Raw genomic sequence first — 8,380 nt, 5'->3', positions numbered from 1 at the left:
CACCGCGAAAGTAGAAATCAAGAAGGAGCATCAATTGTTGATGGTTGGTGAAACCACTAGTTTCAAGAAGGGCAAGGGCAAGAAGGGACACTTCATGAAACGGCAAATCAGTTGCTGCTCCAGTGAAGAAACCCAAGGTTGAACCCAAACCCGAGACTAAGTGCTTCTGTAATAAGGGGAACAGCCACTGGAGCAGAATTACCCTAGATACTTGGTAGATAAGAAGGCTGGCAAGGTCGATAGAAGTATATTGGATATACATTATGTTAATGTGTACTTTACTAGTACTCCTAGTAGCACCAGGGTATTAGATACCGGTTCGGTTGCTAAGTGTTAGTAACTCGAAATAAAAGCTACGGAATAAACGGAGACTAGCTAAAGGTGAGCTGACGATACGTGTTGGAAGTGTTTCCAAGGTTGATGTGATCAAGCATTGCACGATCCCTCTACCATCGAGATTGGTGTTAAACCTAAATAATTATTATTTGGTGTTTGCGTTGAGCATAGACATGATTGGATTATGTCTGTCGCAATACGGTTATTCATTTAAGGAGAATAATGGTTACTCTGTTTATTTGAATAATACCTTCAATGGTCTAGCACCTAAAAGGAATGGTTTATTGAATCTTGATCGTAGTGATACACATTTTCATGCCAAAAAGATATAAGATAGTAATGATAGTACCACTTACTTGTGACACTGCCATATAAGTCATATTGTGTAAAACGCATGATGAAGCTCCATGTTGATGGATCTTTGGACTCACTCGTTTTTGAAAAGTTTGAGACATGTGAACCATGTCTATTGGTGTATACGCATGAAGAAACTCCATGCAGATGGATCGTTTGAACTCACTTGATTTTGAATCACTTGAGATATGCAAATTATACCACATGGGCAAGATGACTGAAAAAGCCTCGTTTTCAGTAAGATGGAACAAGATAGCAACTTGTTGGAAGTAACACATTTTGATGTGTGCAGTCCAATGAGTGCTGAGGCATGAAGTGAATATCGTTATGTTCTTACTTCACAGATGATTCGAGTAGATGTTGTATATTTACTTGATGAAACACAAGTCTGAATTATTGAATGGTTCAAGTAATTTCAGAGTGAAGTTGAAGATCATTGTGACAAGAGGATAAAATGTCTATGATATGATCATAGAGATGAGTATCTGAGTTACGAGCTTTGGCACGCAATTAAGACATTGTGGAAATTGTTTCACAATTAATACCGCCTGGAACACCATAGTGTGATGGTGTGTCCGAACATCATAGTTGCACCCTATTGGATATGGTGCGTACCATGATGTCTCTTATCGAATTACCACTATCGTTCATGGGTTAGGCATTAGAGACAACCGCACTCACTTTATAGGGCACCACATAATTCCGTTGAGATGACACCGTTTGAACTATGGTTTGGAGAAACCTGAGTTGTCGTTTCTTAAAAGTTTGGGGATGCGACGCTTATGTGAAAAGATTTCAGGTTGATAAGCTCGAACCCAAAGCGGATAAAATGCATCTTCATAGGACACCCAAAACAGTTGGGTATACCTCCTAATTCAGATCCGAAAGCAATAGAGATTGTTTCTTGAATCGGGTCCTTTCTCGAGGAAAAGTTTGTCTCGAAAATTGAGTGGGAGGATGGTGGAGACTTGATGAGGTTAATGAACCATTACTTCAACCAGTGTGTAGCAGGGCACAGGAAGTTGTTCTGGTGGCACCTACACCAATTGAAGTAGAAGCTTATGATATTGATCATGAAGTTTCGGATCAAGTCACTACCGTACCTCATAGGGTGACAAGGATGCGTGCTACTTCAGAGTGGTACAGTAATCCTGTCTTGAAGGTCATGTTGCTGGACAACAATGAACCTACGAGCTATGGAGAAGCGATGGTGGGCCCAAATTCCGACAAATGGTTAGAAACCATGAAATCCGAGATAGGATCCATGTATCAGAACAAAGCATGGACTTTGGTGGACTTGCCCGATGATCGGCAAGCCATTGAGATAAATGGATCTTTAAGAAGAAGACGGACGTGGACGATAATGTCACCGTCTATGAAGCTCGACTTGTGGCGAAGAGTTTTTCACAAGTTCAAGGAGTTGACTACGATGAGATTTTCTCATCCGTAGCGATGCTCAAGCCCGTCGGAATCAAGCTAGCATTAGCTGCATTTATGAAATCTGGCAGATGGATGTCAAAACGAGTTTCCTTACCAGTTTTCGTAAGGAAAGGTTGTATGTGATACAATCATAAAGGTTTTGTCGATCGTAAGGATGCTAAAAGGTATGCTAGCTCCAGCGATCCTTCCATGGACTGGAGTAAGCATCTCGGAGTTGGAATATGCACTTTGATAAGATGATCAAAGATTTTGGGTTTATATAAAGTTTGTGAGAAACTTGTGTTTCCAAAGAAGTGAGTGGGAGCACTATAGAATTTCTGATGAGTATATGTTGTTGACATATTGTTGATCAGAAATGATGTAGAATTTCTAGAAAGCATATAGGGTTATTTGAAAGGTGTTTTTCAATGGAAACCCTGGATTAGGCTACTTGAACAATAAGCATCAAGATCTATAGGATAGAAATGCTTAATAATACTTTCAAATGAGCACATACCTTGACATGATCTTGAAGGTGTTCGAGATGGATCAGTCAAAGAAGGAGTTCTTGCCTGAGATGTAAGGTACGAAGTTAAGACTTAAAGCTCGACCACGGCAGAATAGAGAGAAAGGACGAAGGTCGTCCCCTATGCTTCAGACGTAGGCTCTATAGTATGCCATCCTGTGTACCGCACCGGAAGTGTGCCTTGCCATGAGTCAGTCAAGGGGTATAAGAATGATCCATGAATGGATCATTGGACAGCGGTCAAAATTGTCCTTGGAGTAAATAAGGACATGTTTCTCGATTATGGAGGTGACAAAGAATTCGACGTAAAGGGTTACGTCGATGCAAGCTTTAACACCTATCCGAGTGACTCTGAGTAGCAAACCGGATACTTATAGTGGAGAAACCATTTGGGATAGCTTCAAGTGGAGCGTGGAAGCAACATTTACAATATGACATAGAGAATTGCAAAGTACATACGGATCTGAATACTGCAGACCCGTTGACTAAAACTTCTCTCACAAGGAAAACATGATCAAACCCCAGAACTCATTGAGTCTTAATCACATGGTGATGTGAACTAGTTTAGTGACACTAGTAAACTCTTTGGATGTTGGTCACATGGCGATGTGACCTATCAGTGTTAATCACATAGCGATGTGAACTAGATTATTGACTCTAGTGCAAGTGGGAGACTGTTGGAAATATGCCCTAGAGGCAATAATAAATTGGTTATTATTATTATATTTCCTTGTTCATGATAATCGTTTATTATCCATGCTATAATTGTATTGATAGGAAACTCAGATACATGTGTGGGTACATAGACAACACCATGTCCCTAGTAAGCCTCTAATTGACTAGCTCGTTGATCAACAGATGGTCACGGTTTCCTGACCATGGACATTGGATGTCGTTGATAACGGGATCACATCATTAGGAGAATGATGTGATGGACAAGACCCAATCCTAAGCCTAGCACAAAGATCGTAGTTCGTATGCTAAAGCTTTTCTAATGTCAAGTATCATTTCCTTAGACCATGAGATTGTGCAACTCCCGGATACCGTAGGAATGCTTTGGGTGTACCAAACGTCACAACGTAACTGGGTGGCTATAAAGGTGCACTACAGGTATCTCCGAAAGTGTCTGTTGGGTTGGCACGAATCGAGACTGGGATTTGTCACTCCGTGTAAACGGAGAGGTATCTCTGGGCCCACTCGGTAGGACATCATCATAATGTGCACAATGTGATCAAGGGGTTGATCACGGGATGATGTGTTACGGAACGAGTAAAGAGACTTGCCGGTAACGAGATTGAACAAGGTATCGGCATACCGATGATCGAATCACGGGCAAGTACAATACCGCTAGACAAAGGGAATTGTATACGGGATCGATTGAGTCCTTGACATCGTGGTTCATCCGATGAGATCATCGTGGAACATGTGGGAGCCAACATGGGTATCCAGATCCCGCTGTTGGTTATTGACCGAAGAACGTCTCAGTCATGTCTGCATGATTCCCGAACCCGTAGGGTCTACACACTTAAGGTTCGATGACGCTAGGGTTATAAAGGAAGTTTGTATGTGGTTACCGAATGTTGTTTGGAGTCCTGGATGAGATCCCGGACATCACGAGGAGTTCCGGAATGGTCCGGAGGTAAAGATTTATATATGGGAAGTCCTGTTTTTGTCACCGGAAAATTTTCGGGTTTTTTCGGTAATGTACCGGGACCACCGGGAGGGTCCCGGTGGTCCACCAAGTGGGGCCACCAACCCCGGAGGGCTGCATGGGCCAAATGTGGGAGGGGGCCAGCCCTAGGTGGGCTGGTGCGCCCCCCACAAGGGGCCCAAGGCGCAGGGAAGAGTGGGAGGGGGCAAACCCTAGGGCAGATGGGCCCTAAGGCCCACCCCAGGTGCGCCTCCCCTCTCTTCCCCTATGGCCACCACCCAGATGGGATCTGGGGGCTGCCGCCACCCCTTGGGGAGGGAACCCTAGAGGGGGCGCAGCCCCCTCCCCTCCCCTATAAATACATGAGGTCTGGGGGCTGCCCAACACACGAGTTTCTCCCCCTATTGGCGCAGCCCTACCTCTCTTACTCCTCCTCTCCCGCGGTGCTTGGCGAAGCCCTGCAGGATTGCCACAGTCCTCCACCACCACCACGCCGTTATGCTGCTGCTGGATGGAGTCTTCCTCAACCTCTCCCTCTCTCCTTGCTGGAACAAGGCATGGGAGACGTCACCAGGTTGTAAGTGTGTTGAACGCGGAGGTGTCGTCCGTTCGGCACTAGGATCTCCGGTGATTTGGATCACGACGAGTACGACTCCTTCAACCCCGTTCTCTTGAACGCTTCCGCTTAGCGATCTACAAGGGTATGTAGATGCACTCTCCTTCCCCTCATTGCTGGTTTCTCCATAGATAGATCTTGGTGAAACGTAGGAAAATTTTGAATTTCTACTACGTTCCCCAATAGGAGATGCTAGCAACGAGAGAGATAGAGAGTGCATCTTCATACCCTTGAAGATCACTAAGCGGAAGCGTTATAAGAATGCGGTTGATGGAGTCGTACTCGCGGCGATTCAAATCGTGGAAGATCAGATCTAGCGTCGAACAGACGGCACCTCCGCGTTCGACACACGTACAGCCCGGGGACGTCTCCTCCTTCTTGATCCAGCAAGGGGAGAGGAGAAGTTGAGGGAGAGCTCAGCACGATGGCGTGGTGGTGGAGCTTGCGGTTTTCCTGCAGGGCTTCGCCAAGCTCTACAGAGGAGGAGGAGGAGGTGTTGGAGGAGGGAGGGGCTGCGCCAGGGGAAGGGTATGGCAGCCCTCCCACTATTTATAGGGGAAGGGGAGAGGGGGACGGCCCCCCTAGATCCCATCTACAAGGGGGGCGGTGGCCAAGCGGGGGACTTGCCCCCCAAGTTTGGTGGGAGGCGCCCCCACCCCCTAGGGTTTCCAACCCTAGGCGCCTTGGGCCCTTGGGGGGAGGGGGAGGGGGCGCACCAGCCCACTAGGGGGCTGGTTCCCACCCTTGTTCAGCCCATTAAGTCCCCGAGACAGGTGGCCCCACCCGGTGGACCCCCGGACACCTTTCGATGGTCCCGGTACAATACCGATAACCCCCGAAACCATTCCGGTGACTGAAACTAGACTTCCCATATATAAGTCTTTACCTCCAAACCATTCCAAAACTCCTCGTGACGTCCAGGATCTCATCCGAGACTCCGAAAAACCTTAGGCAACCACATACTATTTCCCATGACAACTCTAGCGTCACCGAACCTTAAGTGTGTAGACCCTACGGGTTCGGGAACTATGCAGACATGACCGAGACATCTCTCCGGCCAATAACCAACAACGAGATCTAGATACCCATGTTGGCTCCCACATGTTCCACGAAGATCTCATCGGATGAACCACGATGTCGGGGATTCAATCAATCCCGTATACAATTCCCTTTGTCCACCGGTATGTTACTTGCCCGAGATTCGATTGTCGGTAAACCCATACCTCGTTCAATCTCGTTACCGGCAAGTCTCTTTACTCATTCTGTAACGCATGATCTCGTGACTAACTCCTTAGTCACATTGAGCTCATTATGATGATGCATTACCGAGTGGGCCCAGAGATACCTCTCTGTCATACGGAGTGACAAATCCCAGTCTCGATTCGTGCCAACCCAACAGACACTTTCGTAGATACCTGTAGTGCACCTTTATAGCCACCCAGTTACGTTGTGACGTTTGACACACCCAAAGAATTCCTACGGTATCCGGGAGTTGCACAATCTCATGGTCTAAGGAAATGATACTTGACATTAGAAAAGCTCTTAGCAAACGAACTACACGATCTTGTGCTATGCTTAGGATTGGGTCTTGTCCATCACATCATTCTCTTAATGATGTGATCCCGTTATCAATGACATCCAATGTCCATGATCAGGAGACCACAACCATCTATTGATCAAGGAGCTAGTCAACTAGAGGCTTACTAGGGACATATTACGGTCTATATATTCACACATGTATTACGATTTCCGGTTAATACAATTATAGCATGAACAACAAACAATTATCATGAACAAGGAAATATAATAATAACCATTTTATTATTGCCTCTAGGGCATATTTCCAACAATCCGGGGCAACCCCAAGCTTAGATGCTTGTTTGTCTTTGAATATTACCTTGGGTTGCCTTGAGCATCCCCAAGCTTAGGCTCTTGCCACTCCTTATTCCGTAGCCCTTCGTTCGAGCCACACGAAGAATTTTCTCCTGTAAAGGAGAGGAAATGGTTCCTCACTAGGATGATCATGATGTTTTAGGTTTTACAGAGCAATCTTGTATGCAGTAGACACATGTTGTATCTTTCATTTAACCTTGTCAACTTATGAATGCTTCATTTTGTGTGTGATTTTTTTTGCCTGTGTTATGAAGCAATTATATTCGATTATTACTCAAAAATGTATATGCTGACGTGTGGATTGATTGCTTCATTAACTCAAATGGGGAACCAACCAAAAATATAAGAACATGAGATCTTACAAAGCATTAGGATGTCAGCATAAATGTGCTTACTACTACTGGATGCTGACTGAATCAATCACTACTGGCCACTTGCTTTGTATGTGTGTGATGACATGTATGTATATCTAGGTGCATTGCACTAACTATGTTGATACTCCAACATGCAGTGCCGTCTGCATCACACCGGTGGCGACCTACGTGGAGATGGCGACAAGAACCCTAGAAAATCCAGGCAGAAGCAAAGTGCTCTCTCTCCCTTTTCCAGGTAGGGAGGTTCTAATGGTGTAAGTTCCGGCCCCGAACGCAGCAACCAGCTGTTGCTCTTTTCTCTGACAGTGACTTAACTGGTTGATAGAGAAACCGAGATCAGATGCACTGGTTGCACCAAACACACCCCGAAAAAGATATTTGTAATTGAATTCTGAGCAGCTTGGCAAAAAAATAGATCCATATTTTGAGTTTAAATTTGATTGCTGGAACTGTCCGGTAAAAAAAAACTAGTTACCGCCCATATTTAACCAGTATTTTCTGGTACTCCCTCCATTTACTTATACAAGGCACTATGGAATATACATTTTGCATCTGTACAATGCCACTAACAGTAAACAAGACAAAATTAATGATGTTTCCTCTTACCAGCATGTCACTTAGCTACTTCCTCCACTCAGTTTTCTTGCATGCATGCCGTGTATTAATGATGACAGTAAAGGAAAAGAAAAGTTGGGTTGCAAAACATGTATTAAATTTTACCTTGGTACCTGTATTTTAAGTTTGTGGCCTTGTATATAAAAATGGAGGGAGTATCTGGTTTTGGAATCCTTGCTTACGACTGATTCTACTAAAAAAAGCCACGCGTCTCTGTTATCCTGTGTGCTGTGCTAATCAGATATTTCTCTTTGAACGGGATAAAAACACTTGCACAGATGCTTAGTTGCATCACAGCACTACTAGCTCCAACTATACAATTCACAGTTGCTTTTGAATTCCACCATGTTTTTTTGTTTTGTTTTTTATTGTAGTTGGTGCAGATTAGAGCTGCACCACATAATTGAAGTGGATAGAACGTGGCAAGCTAACTGAATCAACACAACACTATTTTAGGGTTCTAAACAGGGCACTACTGCCTAGCCTATAGCAGGTCATTGTTTTCTGATTTGCCAATCCAATTCAAATTTTCAAGATTTGAAGAAAATCAATGACAACTATAGCTGTCCCCATTCCTCTTCTCTCATTTTTTCATA

This window comes from Triticum aestivum, chromosome 1B, assembly GCF_018294505.1.
Source record: "Triticum aestivum cultivar Chinese Spring chromosome 1B, IWGSC CS RefSeq v2.1, whole genome shotgun sequence".
Taxonomy (NCBI): Eukaryota; Viridiplantae; Streptophyta; class Magnoliopsida; order Poales; family Poaceae; genus Triticum; species Triticum aestivum.
The sequence above is the reverse complement of the archived record's forward strand: the minus strand, read 5'-3'. Positions refer to the sequence as shown.